Below are 13,213 nucleotides of genomic sequence, written 5' to 3' on the forward strand. Positions count from 1 at the left end.
TGAGAACGAGACCAAACCTTCATTGACTTTTCACGTTTAAAAGGAAAGTGAGCGTGGAGAGCAAGGTCCTTTCTCCCAGTAAAGCTGTTACACTGTGCATGAATATAACAAGAATGGCTCGAGTGAATTGTCGTAACCTAAGCGTGCCCATGTAGTTACAGCAGTACGGAGGTGAGAGAAACACAACAGTATTCCTGGTGAACAGGGTGACTCAGGATTACTTGGTTACTGTGAGGTTACTTGGTTACTGTGAGGTTACTTGGGTAGCGTTTCCCTTTTATTTGGGAATTTTGTTGTTTTGATTTTCTTCTGAATATTTATTGTTTACATGTGTTTATGTAAATCTCCAATATCCTTGATAACTGTTTCTGAGGCTGCGAGCTGGTAGATTCATGAGCACGCCGTAAAAAATGCTTGGCCGCATTTTGTCCGGCTTTCTGATTTAAAATGCCACCGAAGTTGACTTTACTTTTCATTCTTTCAGAGTCAATGAATTAGGCACCAATTGAATACTGGAGTTGATGTAATCGATGTCCACCTTCACCAAAGTTTTTGGTCTTGTACCAAAATTAAAATGAAATGTGCTTTTTTTTACTTTCAATTACAGATAAATTATCTGATGCAAATATTATTACTAAGATTTTGAAATTTGCAGCAACACTGCTTGTTATTGGCCATTTTCATTAAGGATTTCGGAAAACAAGCCCCAGCAGAATCAAAAAGTGGTTAGTATTGTATTTTTCATTTTCGTTCCTTTGATTTTGTCATTCTTCTATATAATATATTTCTTTACTACCCACAGAGGGGTATGTATGTATGTATGTAAACACAGAGGGGACAAAAAAGACAGATAAAGTCGATTACATCGACCCCAGTGCGTAACTGGTACTTAATTTATCGACCCCGAAATGATGAAAGGCAAAGTCGACATCGGCGGAATTTGAACTCAGAACGTAACGGCAGACGAAATACGGCTACGCATTTCGCCCCGCATGCTAACGTTTCTACCAGCTCGCCGCCGTTCTTCTATATAATATTATTGATTAAGTTTGCGATTATGTCGCAGTGGAAATGGTACACCCCTCCCACGGGACAAATGGTATGATTCAGCCACTATAAAGTGCGACAACGTCAACCAGTACGGGTAGTCGTCTATCAGTCGTTGTAGAATAGTTGCACGAGTTCTCTGTTGGAGTTAAGTGTCAGTTAAGGGTTATAGTCGAGTTCGACTCAACAGTGATGGTAAGCGGTTCAAAGACGCTGTTTTGCAGAGCTATCAGCAATAGCACGATAGACGAAGCGATGTATTACTACTCGGGTATAGAAGAGATAAACTGTATCCGATACCAGAAAAATGTCCACTATAGTAGATACAACAGCTACAGTCACAAGAGGCACCACACATTATAGATATGGAAAACACCACATCATAACAGCTTACTGCATTGGTTTTATTCTAAACTCATCGTTATGCTCATTCTTCTTTAATATTCAGATAAACATTCATCGAGCAAAAGCATTCGATTACTGAACATCCCATGTTTTCACGGACGTAGATAATCTTGTTTACTTGTTTCAGTCATTGGACTGCGACCACGCTTGGCTACCAGCTTAAACTGTCGAACAAAGAGGCCTCACTACCTATTTTTAGTTTGGTACTTATTCGATCATCACTTTTACCAAACCTCTAAATTATGGATCCGTATTCAAGCAACACCAGTCGTGAAGCGCTGGCTGAAGTTAAATATATATATACATACATACATACATACATACATACATACATACATACATACATACATACATACGTACATACATACGTACATACATACTTACATACATAGGTACATACATACGTGCAAAAGGAAGAACGCTTCAGTTATGATTACAAAATCGCGGTAAACGCCAGCAGCAATCCAAAAACATTCTTTTCCCCATGTCCAACGGAATTCCCGCTTGAACAACCAAATTGCAACGTTGGTAGACTCAACAGGCGTATCGATTGAGGACCCTTATCAACAGAGTCAATTATTTGCCGAGGCTTTTTCAACTATTTTCAAACAAGATGATGTCGTGAACCCCTCCATTTGATAGATCGGTACCTCCAATGCCTCGATTGGTCATCACGCGGGACGAGGTCAAACGTGTTATTCAAGGCCTCGATGTCAACAAGGGTCACGGCCCTGATGGCATACACCCACGGGTTATCAAAGTGTTGGCTCCGGTCATCTGCGAGCCCTCAACACGTCTATTCAATATGTCATTGGCGAAGGGTGTTATACCTGCGGACTGGAGAACAGCGATAATCTGCCCAATTTTCAAGAAAGGGAGCTGCGAAGACCCGCTTAACTACCGACCGGTTTCCCTTACATCAATAATCAGCAAGATGTTCGAAACCATCCTTAAGAAAAGTATGATGCTCCACCTCCAAAACACAGCCTCTATCTCTGATTCCCAACACGGCTTCGTGCCGAAGAGATCATGCTTGACCAACTTACTGGTAATGGAAGAATTGGTGACGCGCATCCTCGATGATAGTGATGCTGTTGACATCGTTTTATTGAACTTTGCCAAAGCTTTTGACTCGGTAAACCACCGCCTATTACTTGTCAAGCTTCAAGCATATAGTTTCCATCCGGATATTGTACGATGGGTTGGTGCCTTCCTCTCAGATCGCTCCTTCCAAGTCCAAGTTAATGGTTCGCGGTCTCCAGGGCGAGCAGTGGCGTGCCTCAAGGTTCAGTGCTTGGGCCCTTATTGTTCTTAGTCTTCATAAATGACTTGCCCGACGACCTCACGCAACACACCCTTCTATTTGCCGACGATGTCAAACTGCTCGCTCCTCGTAGTGATATAGAGGATCTTCGTCGATGCCTCCACCAAATTTGGAGGTGGTCTAACGAATGGGACATGTGTCTGAACGTGTCAAAGTGCTGTCATCTGCCTGTTGGCTCTCCTCCTGCAACTCAACTTCATTTCGAGCCGGGTCGTCTGCTGCTGGAGAGGACCGATCAGGTAAAGGACCTGGATATCTTGGTGGATTCCTCCTTTTCGCCCTAGGCCCAGTGCGTCCATGCTGCCAACAAAGCACGCAGAATTCTGTTCTTGATTCGACGGTCATTCGGAAAGCTCACAGCAGCCATATTCCTACCGCTCTATGTCACGCTGGTGAGACCCATATTGGAGTACGGGATTCAAGCCTCTTCTCCTTATCTCCTCAAAGACATACAGCATCTCGAAAGAGTCCAGAAGCTGGCTATCCGCATGGTTCATGGTCTCAAGAATTTCTCTTATGAAGAAAGGCTGAAGACGCTCGACCTTTATTCTCTAGAAAAACGCCGCCGCCGTGGTGATCTCATTCTCGCTCACAACTTCATATGCGGAAAGTGTAACCTCTCGAAAGAGCTGTTCTTCACTCCTGCTCCAGAGCGTCGACTGCGAGGTCATTGCGAAAAGCTCTACCCGCGACGATTTCATCTCAATCGAAGGAGAGGAGCTTTCTCCGTCCGAGTTGCGGATCCGTGGAACAAGCTGCCAGACGAGATGATGAAGATGTCGACGACCGCTTTGTTCAAAGTCTCCCTTGACCTCAAGTGGCCTGAACTCTTTACATGAACACCACCCTCTACTTAACTCCATGTCCCCCTACATGGCCTTGCTTTTTGCATTTGAGCCAAAAAATTAACTAACTAACTAACTAACATACATGATGGCCGTCCACTTGTGACCGAGGAAGACCATTGCCGACCTTCAGGAACATTGTGCGCTCTAGGACTAACTTATATTTTGCATTTGCGGCTCCGTTGGTGGCTAATGAGCCCTGCTCTTGACAAGCATACACGACTGCAAACATTGCAGACCAAGCTTTCCCCATTCACTATACGAGCTGTGCGCTATCGCGCAGCTTGCTTAAGTTCTCCATGCTGGATACGTGCTCTCTCGAAAGTGTCGATCCCCTCCTTAACCTGTTTCCTCCATCTGTGGCGATGACAGGCATTGTTCTCCCAGTCAGTGTCCTGCATATCAAAGGCCTTTAACGAGGACTTGACACAGTCCTTAAATCGCAGCCTTGGTTTCTGCCGGAGTCTCATTCCATTCACAAGTTCTCCATAGAGCATCTGCTTAGGAACCCTTCTATCCTCCATTCTAATAAGGTGTCCAGTCCAACTCAACCGGTGCTTGTTTACCATCGCCTCAATACTCAAGATATCAGCTGTCCTCAAGATCTGTGTGTCCAGAATTTTTGAGGTCCAGCCAACATTGAGAATGTGTCTGAGATATCTCTGATGAAAACGTTCAAGTATCCTTACCTGACGCTTGTACAGAGTCCATGTCTCACATGAGTAGAGAAGCGATGTCAGTACACAAGCACGGTACACAGCAACTTTTGTTCTCCTTCCGATGCCATGTTGGGATCAGACACGAGACTGAAGAGACCGGAAGGAATTAGTTGCTTTCTGCAACCTGAAAGATATTTCCTCATCCAGGGAGCAAGAACGGCTGAGTGTGCTGCCCAGGTAGACAAACTTGCCTACTACCTTCAGAATTGTTTCTTCAACCAAGATAGCTGGTTCTATATATGGATTTCCTGGTGCAGGCTGGAACATTACAACAGTCTTGTCCAGGCTAATGCTGAGTCCAAATGCCCTGCAAGAAGCAGAAATGCAATTCATGAGTATTTGCATGTCATCCACTGTATGAGTGACTAAGTCACAGTCATCTGCATAAAGGAGGTCACGAATAATAGACTGGGACACCTTTGAATTGGCAGCAAATCGGCGAAGATTAAAGAGGCGGCCAGAAGATCGATATCTAACATATATTCCCAGAGAGTTAACCTTAGCAAAAGCAAGAGTAAAAACAGCAGCAAAGTACAAAGAAAAGAGAGTTGGGGCAAGGATGTCACCCTGCTTGACACCATTCTCTACAGGAATGGGTCCCGCCATGGCACCACCAACATTGACCCAAGCCTCCATCCCATCATGAAATGATTTAATTATAGATACAAAGTGATCCGGACATCCAAGTTTGCCAAGTATTTTCCACAGTAAGGCCCTATTTACAGTATCAAAGGCCTTAGTCAAATCAATGAATACCTGGACAAGATCCATATTCTGCTCATAGCACTTTTACTGCATCTGTCTTGCTGTGAAAATCATATCCATTGTCCCTCTACCAGATCGGAAGCCACATTGAGATTCAGATAGGACATCATTTACGAGACACCCATTCAGACGGGTAAGAAGAATATTTGCTAGAACCTTGCCAGCAGCTGATAGTAGAGCAATACCTCTGTTGTTACCACACACTGTTCTGGCTCCTTTCCTTTATATAGAGGAAGAATAATTGCATCCTTCCAGTCCTTAGGGATTGCACGATCCCTTCAGACTGCACTAATAAGTTCATGAAGGGACTGTGTGATGCAATTACCACCAAATCGCAAGGCCTCAGCACAAATTCCATCCTTTCCAGGTGCCCTACCAAGATTCAATTTACTTATTGATGTCATTACTTCATGTATTGATGGCGAGGAGTCTAAGGAGTCAATGATAGGTCTTTGTTTCATAGTATCAATCACTGTTTCATCCACAACTGACTCATGAATTAGGAGTTTAGAGAAGTGTTCGATCCAGCGACCTGTGATTTCTATTGATTTAGTAAACAGAGTGGAAGACTCCTTGGAAAGCAAAGGAGCTGATGTGGAGCTCTTAGGTCCATAAGCTCGCTTCATAAGATGGTAAAGCTGATTGCTGTCATTTGCATCAGCAGCAGCCTGAACATCACGAGCAAGATCCTCCCACCAAGTGTTCTGGATCTTCCTGAGAGATCGCTGCAGTAGTGATTTTACACTGTTATAGTGGGCAAGTGCTAGACTTCGCTGCACAGTAGACTGTTCTCTGTGCAGCAACACACTGTGGGCATGGTGCTTCACCACTAATAGTCGTTGAATTTCAGCATCATTCTCATCAAACCAGTCTGTGTCTGGCAGTAACATACCCTAGTGTCTCGGCTGCACATTGAACAACTTGGTCTCGAAACTCTTCCCATGCTGCAGCAGTTTCAATGCTGGACAAGCGAGTCTGAAGCTCTTTCCTAACCACAACGTCATATACCTTGTGGACATTTAGACGGCGAGGAATGCTGACTGGTCCTCTTCTCTCTTTCGCCCTAATCACCATTCGGAACTTTGCTCGCAACAGACTGTGGTCTGTCCAGCATTCTGATCCATGCAATGACTTGACATTACAAATGTCGTAAATATCGCGTTTGCGGATGATGACGTAATACAGCAAATGCCAAATTTTGGACCTTGGATGCATCCATGTTTTTGTGTGATCACCTTTGTGCACAAAATGAGTACTTGCAATGTAAAAGCCATGTTCTTCGCAAAGCTCCAGTAGCATGAGACCATTGCTATTCATTTTCCCTACTCTAAAACGTCCTAGAGAGTTCTGTGTTTGCCAGTCTGTTCCTACTCTGGCATTAAAATCCCCCAGTAGAATGACTTTATCAGAATTGGGGATTTTTCTAAGTATGGCTCTCAGCTGGGTATAAAAGATTATTTTATCTTCATCACAGCTTGTCAAAGTAGGTGCATAGGCACTTATTAGAGTAGCAAACCGCTTACCTTTCAAGTGCAACCGTAGGGTCATTATACGTTCATCTATAGGGACAGGGAGCTCTTCCAACTTCTTCAGGATATCAGATCGGACTGTAAAACCAACACCAGCCTCTCTGCGCTCCTCCTTCTGCCTTCCTTTCCCAAAAAAAGGTGTATCCGCCTCCTACTTCCTCAAGCTGACCATCACCTTCTATACGAGTCTCTGAGAGTGCAGCTATATCAATTTTATAACGGTTCAGCTCACGAGCAACAAGTGCAGTGCGTCTTTCAGGCCTGCAATCACTCTTGTTGTCCAACAGAGTACGCACATTCCAACATGAAATGTTTAAGTTCCGTCCAGATTTTATAGATAAACGACTCTTTGTTTTTCGAGCGCAGAGTAGGCGTCCGTCAGTCACGCTAAACTGACAAGATATGGAAAGACAGGCAATTTTTGGTTCACCTTTTCTAGAACCTCCTCGGTCTCCAGGTGAGCAGTGCCCTCTCCAAATGGAGCTGCTCAGACACTAATGCAGCAACCGAATCTTACCGCTGTCTTGGGCGACAAGGAGACGACTTTATATCTAGCATGGGCCACCTACGTGCAGGTCGCTGACTACATGCTTCCAACCCGTCAGGTCTGCATGCTTCACCACCTTCCCATCGCCGCAGGACTTCTGAAAAAAAATTCCTAAAAATGAAGAAAATATATACTAAAAATAAGATATATATAAAAAAAAAGTCGGCAATGCCTGTGCAGAGTTTTAGGTCCAATAAGGCGTTCACAACACCTCATAGACCCTCTCAACTCTATTGACATTATCCAGAGACAAGTCGGAGCAAGATGTCTGGTGCCAATATGAGTCGCAAGCACAGGGATGTGAGAGCGCCGTGATCTCTAGCACAAACCAAAGATCCCCAAAATGTTCAATGCCATTCCCTGCATATCTGGTTTTTATATCAGAGTGACCTTCTCCTAGAGACGTGCTTTAACAAAAGCTGAGGGGCGCCTCACTCCCAGTGGTCTTTCAGCACGCCGGACACCACCCCGGAATTTCTACGTACCCGTGCTAACATTTATTGGATGGCCGTTGACTCTCAAGAGGTCCTCCGCCCTTTGACAGGTTTTGTTTTTCATCCAATAAACACCCTCCTCACCAAGCAAGCTTGGTGGGGTTGCCGGTTTAGTCGCCGAGGACCCGACCATGCAACAGGTTGTACTGGGTTACATGTTACCAGTAGCACTCGAAGGTGACCTGAGACATACATACATACATACATACATACATACATAGGTACATATATACGAGCATTGCATGCATACATACATACATACACGTATAGTTTCTTTCTAAATTGGCAATGCTTTCTTTTTTACAGGTTATTTCGAAACTTCCAAGCGAAAATTAACTCACATTTTCTCCGGAAATAAATATTTGACTCCATACTATATATTGTGTGCTTTCTGTAGTTAGTGCTCATTGATTTCTGATATTGAAAACATACCTTAATGTTTGTTTGTGTGTATATGGGTACATATGCTCTGATACACATGAATTTAGAAAGATATAATAAAACAATTTTTCGTATATAAGTACACAATCTCTATCGTTTTGCAACTAGTAACTATTTTCCCTAGGTTAGGAGAAGTATAAAGAGAAATGACATTGTTTTACGTTGACAGGTATAGTGTAGCGGAATTAAAAGGGTATTGGAAAATGTGTAAAGTTTTTGAAAATTTGGGTCAATAAATCCCAATGGAATCAAATTACACGTCTATATACGCACATACACTTATGCAAGCGAACACACACGCCTATATGCGCACATACCCGCACACGTCTATACACGCACACACACCATTAAGGGAACTATACTCTAAGAAACTTTTAGAGAAAATTACAGACTTGATTATGCGCATAAGATGGAAGGTATTATCCATATAAATCAAATGGGGTGATTATAATCGCCCCATTTGATTTATATGGATAATACCTTACTAGATTCTGGTACCTGTATATATATATATGTATATATATATATATATATATATATATATATATATATATATATATATATATATATATATATATATATAGGTAAACAGTAAAAATAATTACAGACATGGACAAGAACATGAAACACCACAGAGACGACACAAGAACCACAGGACGGGACATTCGAAGCCCTCAGTCATCAGTCAAGAACCAGATCATCTTAGCAATTTCGGCTGATTAATCTTGAGATTGCTCCGATATGGGCAGCCCGCCAAGGGAAATCTAAGCCAAGCGCATTAGATCCCCTGGAAGAAAGCTTCGAATGTATACAACACGAGGACGGAAAACGAACGAAGTACACGAACAAAAATATAGAATACGTGACACCAATAAGAATACAAAAACGTAAAAACAATAACGGTAAAAATAAAAAGCAAAACGAAACCAGGACGTAGGACAAGGGTCTTTCGACAGGACGAGTTGAGTATGGGGCTGGCTTGTGAAGTTGTGCCTAATGGCCGCAGGGAGACGAACAAATACGTGTTGCTTCGGCGGCTGCTGGAACGAAAAGAGCGCTCAACAGCGGCTAGCGGTCACGTGAGAACAAAAGACAGGAGAAAGGGACAGATGAAAAGAGAGAGAAGGTGGACGAGGGAGGAGAAGAAAGAGACAGATCGAGGGGGCTGGAGGTGAGATATATATATATATATATATAATATATATATATATATATATATATATATGTATATATATATATATATATATATATATATATATATATATATATTATATATATATATATATATATATATAATATATATATATATATGTATAGAAATTAAATATAAAATATAAATTACAAAGTGGGACAAGAACGCAAAAACACACAAAGAGACGACACAAAAAAACAGACGGGTCACTCGAAGCCTCTAATCTTCAGTCGGAACCGGATCATCTTAGCAATTTCATAATAATAATAATAATAATAATAATAATAATAATAATAATAATAATAATAATAATATTAGGGAGTATTGCTCCAAACTTACAGGGGAAATTAAATTCAGGATTAAATCAAATTTCACAGTATAAATATATAAAATATGAATTAGAGATAAACGTAAAATACTTTTTTTATTTATATTCCTGAGCGCCATACTAATACAATTGTTTGTTTGCATTCCACCTGCCTTCGTCTTTTGTTTATTTTCATAAAGCTTCCCGTTATATATATATATATATATATATATATATATATATATATATATATATATATATATATATATATATATATATATATATATAGCTTTATGAAAATAAACATAAGACGAAGGCAGGAGGAATACAAACAAACAATTGTATTAGTATGGCGCTCAGGAATATAAATAAAACAAGTCTTTTACATTTCGAGCCTACGCTCTTCAACAGAAAGATACACAGAAAAGAAACACGGAGAGAAACATATATATTGTAGCCCACTCTGCCGACTCCTTTAATATGCTTGTGTATCCAACCAAATACAGCGTAGATCAGCGTAGATTCGCTTACCGAATATATTTATGGTAGGAGGAATTGAGAACTTTCAAAGGATCCAGTGGAGGGGAACGCCAATCAACTAAGCAGAGTTATGAGATATTCTGATGAAGAAACAGTGAGCTTGTTGCTAAGCACAATGTCAGAATTCGAAGAGATGAACGTACCGTGGATCTTTGTGGTTTGAACGGCAGTCTTTTCTAGCGGTGTCATATGAAATTGTCACCCATAATTATGTCCCTGGTATCGATCTATTGCATTTCAATCTGTTTTAGGGTTTGGGTTAGGGTTAGGGTTAGGGGTAGAGTGAAGGGTATCTTTTTTTCTTCAGAAATGTAAATAAACACAATCTGTTCCTTACGGCACAGAATGGTATTTTGCCTCAATAGACGTCATTGATTGGTTGAAATTGCAGAAATTGAAGAAGAAAAAACAACAAATATCTTACAAACCATAGAATCTTCTCAATAAAGCCAAGAAAAAAAGATGTTTTATAAACACATTCTACCAGTATACGAAGTTTAAAAGTGTTTAGTTACGTGGAAATTATTTTTAAAAAACTGCCGTTCAAACCGAAAAGATCATTTTCTCAAAACAACTTGTCCGACCGTCCCATAGGCCTCCCCTATGGTATGTAAGTCTTTGATATATGGTGGCTAGAGCAGCCAAGCGTCACGGCTTGGTCAGTTTAAGGCCATCTGACCTCGTGGCTCTGAATGTTTAATCAGACGCACAGACAGACACTAAACTATCAAAAGTTTATTCAGGCACACACGCCAGTATACACTCACACGTATGTGCGCCTGCCCATCCGCACGCACATTCATGTATACATATACATACGTACATACCTATATCATGTGGGGCACGATATAGAGATGGGATCTTCCGACTCCGCACAATGCACTGATTCAGTTGGGGCCTGCATCCTATCCTTAATCCTCCCAGGGATCGGAGGGAGCTTCTTTTTTAACCGTTGCACTGATGTAGAACTTGAAAGCCATAAGAAGAAACTATATAAATTATTTAAGAATTCTGGACTAGCAGTAACTGTAGAAATGGAATACCGCAAGGTTAACTTCCTATGTGCCGCATTCAACTTTGACACCAGACTCTTACGAGCCTTTCACCGAACCAAATTCCAACCTAAAATACATTATTTCCAGGTCGAATCACCCACCCTCCATTATACGGTGTCTTGCATAGAATATTCAGACCAGGGTTTCGCGACTGTCTGACTCCGAAATTATTTGACCTGCATGCACCTTATTACAATGAGGCACTGGCTAGGGCAGGACACGGAGAATGCATTAACTTCATACTCCAGAATGACACACACACCACACACACAAATGATACGCAGACAACAAATACAGGCTCAAAAACACCTTCACCTACGGAAATTACATTATATTGTAAACGACATTATATCTGTTGAATATAGGGTGGTACCTGTGTGATTTTGGGAAGCACCTGTCAAATGCTGTGAAAAACTGTCTGACGATCTTGGAAGTCACATTTGAGGCGTGGATCAGGTTATACCGGAGAACTGTGTGGTTTCAGCATTTGGTGTTAGGCATTTTTATGTGAGTGTGTTGTGTTTGTTTAGTTCGATCAATATTGTCAGGTGTAATTTTGTTTAGGTGAGAGAATTTATGGTTAGGAGGATTAGTATCACGGTTATTGTTATGGTTGGGTTTTACACATTTATGGTGGTGTAATGTGTCAGTGTAATTATATATATATATATATATATATATATATATATATTATATATATATCTATATATATATATATATATATATATATATGTGTGTGTGTGGTGTGTGTGTGTGTGTGTGTGTGTGTGTGTATGTGTGTGTGTGTACATAATACTATGACGTATGGCCAACCAAAACCTCGTGAGTAGATCCGGTGATGAAAACGGAAAGAAGACCTGTACATGTATGTGTGTGTGTATGTATGTATGTATGTATGTATGTATGTATGCATGCATGTATTTATGCATGTGTGTATGCGTATATACATATATATATTTATATATCAAGAGAGTGAGAAAGAGAGAGGGGCTAAGAGCTGGTTCCACACTCAACAAAACCATGGATTCCCAAACCAGGGCACCACAAACAGATGCAGTCTGAAGTCATACCTAGGGTATAAATATTTCCACAAAACATCTGTCTGTTTGCCAGCAGCATAAATTGGTTGAAACCACAGAAAAGCATCTTTAGTGAAGCACTGAAAACAAAAGATTCTTGTGCCATCCGATATTTTTTTCTTATTCTTTTCCAACTCGTCTTTTGTAGGAAACCCTCATCAGTTTCTTTCTATCTCACTAACTGGTGTTTCTTCTTTACGCCACCAGTGTAATATCTGTCCACATGCGGAGTACACCTCCGAAATAGTCCTGTGATCTTCAGGACTCATCTCATCCGGCCATGTATCATTACAGGCTTCTCTGCGCCTACCTCAACTGAATAGTGTGTAGTATTGATGGTTGCCAAATGAAGACAGAGCGACAGGAGCGGATGGTCGATACAGAGGTGAATTAATGGCTTGCGCACTTGGAATGAAAAAGTGAAAGAGAGCGAGAGAGAAAAAGACAGACAGAAAGTTTGAGAGAGACAAAGAGAGTGACAGACAAACAGACAGATATGAGGACAGATCTTTTCAAACACAGTAAATTGTCATTCATGAAGCCTCTTCCTTCATCTCTTAACCCTTTAGTGTTCTGATTATTCTATCAAACATAATGCTAATTGATTCACATTGATCTGAATTAATCATGCATTAACTCATATCTTCAAGATCTTGATGGTGTAATTACCTAATGTAGAATAACATTGTAGGATAGGTGTGAGAGCCTGGATCTGGTCAGTTTGAACAAAAAACAGATTAAATATTTTGGCCGGATATGGCGGGTTTAAATACTAAAGGGTTAAGTAGAGGTTCAAGATCTTAAGGTCATTCTTCTTCACCACTCCATGCCATGTCTTGGCCATCTCTCTTCCATAGCTCTTTCTACGTTTAGCGATTGGCAATCTTTATACAGCTGTCTTCATCCACCCGCATCCCATGAACA

The 13,213-nt window shown here is 41.1% G+C and overlaps 1 long non-coding RNA gene across 1 annotated transcript; it reads left to right on the top strand.

The window, feature by feature from the left end:
- Positions 1–607: 607 nt before the first annotated feature.
- LOC118766984 lies at positions 608–8,053 on the top strand. The gene is made up of 2 exons (XR_005002904.1): positions 608–725; positions 7,982–8,053. It is a non-coding gene; the product is annotated as an uncharacterized LOC118766984 (long non-coding RNA).
- The last annotated feature ends 5,160 nt before the right edge of the window (positions 8,054–13,213 follow it).

This window comes from Octopus sinensis, linkage group LG18 (genome assembly GCF_006345805.1).
Source record: "Octopus sinensis linkage group LG18, ASM634580v1, whole genome shotgun sequence".
In the NCBI taxonomy this organism is placed as follows: Eukaryota; Metazoa; Mollusca; class Cephalopoda; order Octopoda; family Octopodidae; genus Octopus; species Octopus sinensis.